A 9,691-nucleotide genomic window follows, 5' to 3' on the forward strand; every position below is an offset into this window, starting at 1 on the left:
CTGTTGGTTCAAATCTTGATCGGACAATTGACATCCAGGAGGATATGCCTCACAGGCTTATATTTTATAAAGAACATCAGTAATTGCGTACAGAGGTGACTAAACATGGGTGCTGACATAATTTGCAAGGTGTTGCATGAGTCAAAGGTAACTGGATTAAAATACATTTTGGAGACGTTTAGCTGGTCCACACCCCAAATATTTCTCTACTCAGTGCTGTAAGCTGTGTTTTCTCCTAGCATCAGGTGCACAATGGAGATGGTTCTGTAGGAACACTGTATCTGCTCTTAAATAGCTTTTCAAAAGCTGTAAGTAAATAGAATTATGGAGGTGCCATTGAGACAGTATGCAATGCGTATTGAAATAATTTTTTTCACTTTAGTTTGAGAATTTTAGAGCACAAAATAAGGAGCAAAATTACACCATATAATGGAATCCTTAGAAAGTTGTCCTGTTTTTTTCAGCACCTTCCACAAGTCATCCATCCGTCCATGTTTTAACTGGTTTTTCCAATTCAAGGTCGCAGGGGAGCCAGAACCTATCCCGGCAAGCAACTGGCACAGCGCAGAGTGTAACTTGGATGGAATGCCAGTCCTTTGCAGGGCAAACAAACACAAATATAGACATGTACAGTAAACACACACTTGCTCCACAGACAATATTCCCAGAAGCCACTTAACCTACCCATATGTTTTTGGACTGTGGGAGGAAACTGGAGCACCCACGCAAATAAAACAAACAGGGAAACATCCAAACTCCACACAGATAGCACCCTAGATCTGAAGTTGAGCCCAGTGCTTCAGTGCTGTGAGGAAACAATGCTAACCACTGCACCACCAAATTTACATCTATGGACTGCAAGCATCATGCCTGTGTATTTTTTTTTAATGTGAAGAAGTCTCTGTGTTCCCAATGGTGTCTTTCCATATCTGAGGTACACAACATGGGACAGGTGAGGAGGTTACCTCTGAAGATAAACTATGATGCAAGTCTGATGAAATTCAGCACAGAAGTAAGATCTGCAACATTACTTGGTACTGTAGCTTAGTTGCTGAGCAGCAGTCAACCTCACTTAATGCTCAGTAGTGCACATAATGGTCAGTCATTAGCCAAAATGTGTACACTGTGTCCACCGTACAGCTGTAAAGCCATTTGGCTCATTCAAGCAAAACACAGGCCTTCTGCTGTTCTGAGTTGGCAAATTGTGCCTGATTGTTAGTCTAGTGACTGCAACATTTTTAAGGCTGAATTTCAATTCGGAGCACATTACTGTGCCCAAAGGTGTTCATTTACTATTGGACTTTTATCCTTGCACAAAACATTGCCATTTAGTGTTGAATGTGGATTTGAGTATGCTTTGCACTACGGGGTCTGACTTCTGAAAAATGACTCAGGTCATTTTGGGTCATTGGGCTTTGCTGAAAAATAATGTTTTTCTCAATATTTAAAGTTTTTAAACACCACTTTATACAGTATGAATTGATTTTTGCTAATAGATTAATTTGTTTTGGGGCCCATATTATACAGTTGAGTGACTGCAATAATAGGTCAAGAAATGATCCAAGGACTCTGTTTGGGAACCTTTTTATAAAGATGTCCAGATAAAAGAGCATGTAGCATGCCTGGAACCTGGAAGATTTGAAACGTCTAGGGTAGGGTCAGCATAACTAAGGCCTTCTAGGTTCGTGTAAAGCAGCAAGACCAGAAGAGCTAGGAAAAGTTGTCAAGTTGGTCCAATTAGCCGATGCAGGTCATTAAAAGCATAGCTGCTCTGTAGTCACACGCCCTTATAGAAGCAGGATTGGAGACCCCTGCCCAAGGGTAACATATAAGAAAAATCTCCAGACTTGCTTCACTATAAAAATGGTGTCACCAATTAGAACTACTGCTAAAAAGGCAGTGTGCAGAGAAGTATGTGCTCCGCCCTTCTGGCTTTCCTTCTCTTGCAGCTCGTGACAGCACTTGTCCATGCCTTTCCACTCCCTGCAGCATTACACCAAGAGATTTAAGCAATGCCAGGAGGTTGTGTCCACTGTGTTTACTTCTTTCTTCAGTGATAGAAAACTTTACTGTTTCACATTGAACTAAGGAAAGCAAACATTTTACAATCTTTTGTTAATCTACTTGGTATCACGACTCTTTTTGTCACTTATAAAGCTGAGTGTTTTGCTGGAGCGATCTGAGTAAAGTACCTTACTCAATAGCACAACGGTAGGGCCTCACGTGAGATTCAAACTCACAACCTCCCAGTTAAAGGTCTAGAATCCCAACCACAAGTCCACTGCTATCGCCATACTTTGGATTTATTTTCTTTTGTATTTATGTCCAAAGTGGCATCAACGGAGCCAAAAGAGATTCTGGATCCAGAAAAATGGGTAAAGTAGCTATTATACAGTTTAGATGTTGAGACATTAGAATGATCAAATGCAGATCTTTCTTTTATATTCTAGCTTCATAACTCAAGAGCATTCTTAGGCAAAACAAAAAATTGTAATAGGGTCTTTTAGCTTTACTGTTTTACAAAATCAAGTTTTAAATAATTCTTTGAGGAGTTTACAATATTGTTTCCTTTTTGCTTATGGATCTGTGCCAGGACCAGCTCCCAGCTTAATGGTAAGTCAGGAATTTCCTTCTCAGATACAGCAGGCCATGTGGTAACAGTTGCACAATCTAGCATTGGTTTCAGATTTTTTTCACAGCTAACCTTCCATGTCATATGAATGTGGTGTTGAATAGGTCTCATAGGTTCAGTATTATCTCCATGAGAAACTAAAATGAAGCACTACCTTCTACAAACATCATATGAGAGTGAATACGTCTACTCCTGAAAGGAAGGGCTTGACAAATCCCCAGTCTTCAGTTAGCTGAGGAAATGGACAGAGCTCACTTCCCCTAAACAAAAACAAAGAGTTTCTCTGTCGTTTTTTCCCTGATTAAAACAAAGTATAATATAAACAAAGATAATATAGCATGGGAAAATAAAAGCCAGGAGAGAAGAGGAGGCGGGAGCAGGGGAGAGGCAGAGTGACCAGTCAAGTGGTGCGAGGTCAAGAGAGGTGAGGAGAGGTGTGAAACGAAACCTACAAATGAAAAGAGAGAATTAGAAGAAGACAAGTTTTTCATTGAGAGAAGGGGGAAGGTGTGAACCAAGTTTCAGGATAATTTTAGTTTCTGATGAGTCGTTGTGTGTTTGGGGTGAAATCAGCTGTACAGAAGATAGCTGTGTGAATCTGTGGGTTTATAATAGACCGAAATAGAGAGTTGGGGATGGTTAATGGATAGGTTTATGTCTGAAAACGGAAGAGTATCAGAGGATATGTTGACTGTATATTTGAGGGACAGGTGGAAGTTGGTGAAGTGATGCAGAAAGTGCTCTAGCTGGTCATTAGAGCATGTGGAGGCACCTACACAGTTATCAATGTATCGCTTTTAGAGGTCCAAGACAACGCCAGTGTAGAAAACGAAGAAGCATTCTTCTACCCAACCAACAAAAATATTGGCATAGCTGGGTCCCATTCGGGTGCCCATGGAGACTCCACTAACTTGCTGGTAATAAAAGGTTATTGACAGAGAATGCATTGAGTGTGAGTACCAATTCTGCAAGGTGTACAAGGGTGTGGGTGATAGATCAAGCACTATGCGTTTGTCCAGCGTGTGCTTGAGGGGTGCAAGACCGCATTGTGCAGAATGATGGTGTAGAGAGATGTGATGTCTGTGGTGAAAATGTAGCATCCTGGGCCCTGTAAATGGAAATCATTAAAACATTGGAGGGCAAGGTTGGTGTCCTTGATATATGAAGGAAGACCATCAACCAGGGGACTCATAAGGCTGTTGAGAAAGGCCGAGATGTGAGTAGTTGGAAAGTTGCATGCTGAGACAATCGGGCTTCCAGGGGTGTCAGGTTTGTGGATTTTGGGGAGGTAAAATTGGGATACCCGCAGATGTTCAACAATGAGCGTTTATTCCTACTAATGTACACGTAGAGTACAAACAGTTTAAACAATCCCTTTATTTAATTAATTTTGTATCCTTTTATTTGAGCATGCTGTTTCAAACACTGATATAGAGGCATCTTTTTCTGTTTGACCTTTAAACAACTCTTAGAAAACATTTTCTGCTCTTTTCTCAATCCAGTCTGCACATAAGTAATATTTCCTTTGTAATTCCTCGCACAGGAGGTTGGCATACATTTTTTATAGTTTTGACTCATTTTCCAATGTAGTTCAGTGTTTTCACACATCGAAATGCTACAAGCAAACAATGGCTTGTGCAGCTGCTCTCTGTATTGCCAAGCATCCGCCAGGCACTCCAAAAATGCATGCAAGTGATTTTGCTGTTACAAAGCTAGTCAAGCTGTTTGCTTTCTGTGCAAACAAAGAACAGCTTAGTTTTCGGACTAAAGCATCTGACACACTGATATGTTTAACAAAACTTGTATTTGTCAGTGCTGGTGTAGAATGAAATTTGGCTAACAGAACTGAACAGAGCATTCTGTGTAGTCTTTAAAACGTGATATGTTTTTATGTATGCCATGGAAGAGATTTAGTAAACTTGCTGGAGGCTTTCTGAGGCATGATACATTTTTAAAGGCTCTTGACAGTTCCCCAGTGGTAGGTATAGGGTTTTTATTTTGCAAAGTGGAAGTTTAACTTTATTCATTTACTCATTTTATAACTGCTTCTTCCCCTGAGGAACTGAAGCCTATTCAAGTAAGCAACAGGCGCAGGGCTGGATACAACCTGGACTGGATGCCAGTCCATCAGAGGCCCGACAGGACACAAATACACACTCACACCAGGGCTACTTATCCCCGTTATATAAACCGTGGGAGGAGACTGGAGTCCCATAGGAAGCCCAGTTTAGCTTTATTGTTTTACAAAATAAAAAACAAGGCTTCAATTTGATCAATTGCAGTCTTACCTCAAAAACAAGAGTACTCATTGTTCACGTGGACTGTAGTGCTTTAGAAATCTTGTTGCACAGACAGTTTACAGTTTAGATTAGCAGAAAAGTGATTTGTCCTACCAATACTTTCCTACACTCTCAAATGGAGGTTGGAGAATTCACAGTAGAAACTCATGACCACTGTAGTTTGTTTCTTCAGTGTTTGTCTACAGTGAGCATAAGGACGTTCAACATTAGAGGGTTAAACTCAGATGTCTGTTGTGTTGATATTAAAATAATGTGTTTGGAACTTAGTGTGTTGCCAACCTTCAATTCTGTATAAAAGCTTTATTCAGCAATGTAGAAATCGTAGTATAATGATTTTACATGATCAATGAAAGATATTTTTAAAATACTGGGAAATAAAAAAGTGTCACTGTCTTTAAGCTTGTAAGTTTTTAGAGAAATTAAGTATGGATTTTGGATATTGGTTAAATGTTGTTGTACAGTATAGGCACTAAACTCTCGCATCACACAGTTGCATAAGTGTGAGAGTTGACTGAACACAGGTGATAAATTGATTTAACCTGTGGAATGTTACAATCAAGAAAGAGAAGAATAGAAAGGAACCAACACACCCAACTTCTCAAGAGAACAATACCTCTGGATCACCGGCATGTAGGAAGCTGGAAAACACATTACAGACAACTATAATCTCTCAATGCCTAAGGTCTAGGAGACTACAAGTCACAACACAAGGTGTCTTGTCCAAGTCTGATAGACCCCCTGGACAGGGGAGTCGAGTTGCAGAAGTCCATTTGTAGTGACTGATGGCAACATGACTGCATAGTGCTACCTGGATGAAGTTCTGGGACCCACCTTGATGCTCTTCCTGCAGACTCCCTGCTGACATCACACCATTTACAACAGCACATTACAATTGTATGTTAAGAATGTAACAGTTATGCTGTTGAGTCCTACTACCTAGACTTGAGCCTCATCAAACATTTATGGGACGAGCTGGGACAATGTGCTGTCTAGTGCTCAGAGAAAAGTGAGAGGCATGTGATTGTCCAGATTCCACAAGACAACATCTGCAACCTGGGGCAAATTGTGCTTCCCAAATGTGCATCTTGCATTACTTTCAACAGTGGTCACACATGTTAAATGCTTGTAACTTCCACAGAAAACTCCCCGTTGATAAAGCGTGTTGATGACAAATGCTCATGAGAATCATACTTTACCTATTCTATTCATATTAAATAAAATGTCTTTTACTATAACAAAATAATAAAAGTTTTTCACACTCAGTATATTTTAGAGATGTCTTTGTTAAGTAGGTGTTTGATAAACTACTCTTTTTGATTGAGGATTCCAGTTTCTTACCCCAACAAAAATAAATAAAAGTAAAATGTAAAAGTTGTTGTGAGTCTTTTAAAAACTAGGAAACTGGGCAAATGGCTTTTCTTGATACTGCATTAATGATGGGTATAGACTGAAAGCAAATGTCTTGATTATTTTCTTGTTTTGTTGTAGTACAATCATCAAAAATGTACCTTTCAAGCCATGGAGCAAAAACTCTTTTAGAATTAATAATAATGTCTGGTTACATTTCTAATTAAAATTCTAATTCTGCCCATTTAAAACAGAACATTACATTGAGAAGAAAAGGTGTGTGAAATGGAGACAGCTCTAGAACAACAGCCCACAGTTAACAAGTCTTTGAAGTTGCCCATTGTTTATAAGGTGGAATATGCTTTTGATATAAATTTACCTGTAAGAAATCTTATGGCCTGCTCCATATTTTTTAAACACTGATGTGTGTTTTGAAGTGAGCATACAGGCTTACATTTGTTTGCTGTGGGAGTCACATGGCATAGCAAGACTTGAGCAAGACTTATGTGTTTTCCCCTTAATTACGGATATACAGTAAGTCACACACCCATTTTCCTCTGAAATGGTAATAGCTGTAAAAATACAATTGACTTTCAACTCTGAGTGTCTCAACTTCATGAATCCAGAACCCCTGGCAACCCTGATGTTTGAAAACAACAGAACACTGTGCATTAGATAACACTTTGGAAAACGAAGGACGCATTCTCATCCATCTTTGCTTTAAACTTAAAGATATTTTTTTTTTACTTTTACAGTGTTACTATGGTCTCTAACATCTGTACGAAAAGGGTTATTTTTGTTGAACAGTCATGGATTTCAAAAGCTGACAAATGTTAAAACATACAGAATAACAGTACTGTTTGGATGCCAAATCCACAACTATTTCCTTTTATCTGGGCTAGAGTTAGATATTGTGCAAGAACCTTGCCTTTTACTTTAATTCAGTTAAAAGTTTACATAGGCTTAAATTGAAGATATTATATTATTATTAACTACACTGATTTAAATAAACTAATTCTGTAATGATATCCTGAGTGGGCTGAATGATGGTCAATGTCAGTTCCATTTTTTCACATCTTTTATAAGGAACATTTTACACTGAAAAAATCCTTGACTGTGAGAATTGTGATGATAAACACTACTTGGATTTTTAATCACTTTTTTTCAACACAATGTTTGCTTCATAAAACAATAAAAACAATTTAACTGTTTTGTACAATTATTAAGTTCAGCTGTGCCTTGAGGACTTTAATAGGGTTTTAGCTTTTGACTTATCTGAGAAGTTTAAAAGAAAAGCTCAAGGGTATACTGTTGGAATATGTTGTTAAGGTGAATCTTGGGTGGAAAAGCAGAGCTGTGTGCAGAAGAGCTCAAGAGTGCTGGGAGCACTACAGTACATCTCTTTATCAACACAAGCTCTGTGTTTGCCCTTTGGTTTGCAGTGGCTTGACATTTAATTTCAACATGTGCTTGCAAGAAAGTTTTGAGGATAATTCTTCACAACAATAGAGGGGGGGCTTCTTCCAACAGCTGCACAAAATCAACTTAAGTCTCGAAACAGCATCCATCTCTACTGTAACACCCACGCTTCCCAATCCTGTCACTGCCTGAGGCCTGTTTGTGTTCATAGCAAAAGATAATTCCACACTGTGAAACCTTAAACAGCTGTACTTTTCAAGTGTCTTCACATGTGTGGATGCTACATCTATAATCTCCTTAGACGGGGCCTGTTCTTTCAAGAAATTTACTTGAAGAAATTAATAATGTGCTAGTGCTTTTTAAGAAAACACTTTTGCCTTGTTCTGTATGTTTTATAGTATTAAATCCTGGGTAAGATAGAAATATACCCATATATTTATAATTTGCATACAGTATATTTATATACAAGTTCAGGTGGGTAGAACTTGTATATAATATATACTTGTATATTCACACCTGAAGAAGGCTCCACGGCCGAAACGTTGTGTTCTCTTTCTTCTTTTTTTCAGCATGGAATAAACCTATTACTTGTTCCTATTTATATACAAGCTGTGCTGGATAGTCCAATGAGGATTCTGATTTCATGTTTCATCCAAAAGGCAGCATTTCTTAGAGTAGTGACCCAAGTTACCATTCTGGGCATTTCTGGACATTCAGGAAAGTGACACCTACTGATTCACCAAGTCCATTTTTTGAAGCAAGTTAGTTTTCATTAGTTTCATCTTTATTACCTGTACTGTGCTGACCAGGCCCAGTCTTGCCTAGCTTGTCTAGACGTTAGTGAAGTATCACTTGCTTCTTAACCATTTTTTCTCAGAAAAGGTAAATGCTCACACAACCAGATTGTAAACTGCTGTACCCTCATCTTGAGTAGTATATTGTGAAGATGAATATTTTGTCCACCTTTAAAAGAAAACAAATTCAAGTGAGCTTCACAAAAGGAAAGGAAATCACTAATTTAATCTATGCAAGTAACAAAACGTGTGCCAAAACGTTTTTTAAATATCAAGTCATAGGGTTCTCATCCATATACAATGGATGTAGAAAGTATTAACCTCCTTTGGACCTCTATCATATTTTGCTGTGTTACAACCTCAAACTGCAACACATTTAAACAGGACTTTCTTGTATGATAAACAAAACATACAGTACTTGATGTTTTGATGGGGCATAGTCGTTTTTTTTGGTAAAAGAACATTTCTATGAAAAATAGAAAACTGAAATATCCAGCTGAACAAGTATTCACCCCCCTGGGACCTTAAGCATTTAAATATATCCCTGGCGCTGTGGCTTGTCCTGTAAGGTGCTGGTCTGTGGGAGATGAGACTCCGCAGATCCCAATGGGCAGAGCAGTGGCACTGTGGCTGGAAGGTTGCTGGTTCAAATCCTGTGGCTGGCAGAGGAATCCTACTCTGTTGGGCCCCTGAGCAAGGCCCTTAACTCCAACTGCTCCAGGGGTGCTGTATAAATGCCTGACCCTGTGCTCTGACCCCAAGCTTCTCTCTCCCCATCTGTGTGTCTCCTTAAGAGGAAGCCGGAGTATGTGAAAAGACAAATTCATTATGCAAGAAATTGTATATGGCTCATAAAGTGTTCTTAGCTTATCTCTTATATTTAGTTGCTCCCCCTTTTGCAGCAATGACAGCCTTAAGCCTTCTGTGGCATGTTGGTAAACAGCTTTTCATATCTTGCAGATTTAATTTTTGCCCACTCTTCCTTACAAAATTGCTAGAGCTTTTGCAGGTTACTTGAAAAGAGGTGGTGTACAGCAATCTTAAATTCCTGCCACAGATTTTCTATGGGATTTAAGGCTGGACTTTGGGCCACTCAAGGATTTCTTCTGTTTAAGCCACTCAATGGGGTTACTTTGGCTTTGTATTTTTGGTTATTGTTCTGTTGAAACATAAATCTCCATTCCAGTTTCAAATCTTTC

Source organism: Lepisosteus platostomus, chromosome 3 (assembly GCF_059453375.1).
Source record: "Lepisosteus platostomus isolate fLepPlt1 chromosome 3, fLepPlt1.hap1, whole genome shotgun sequence".
In the NCBI taxonomy this organism is placed as follows: domain Eukaryota; kingdom Metazoa; phylum Chordata; class Actinopteri; order Semionotiformes; family Lepisosteidae; genus Lepisosteus; species Lepisosteus platostomus.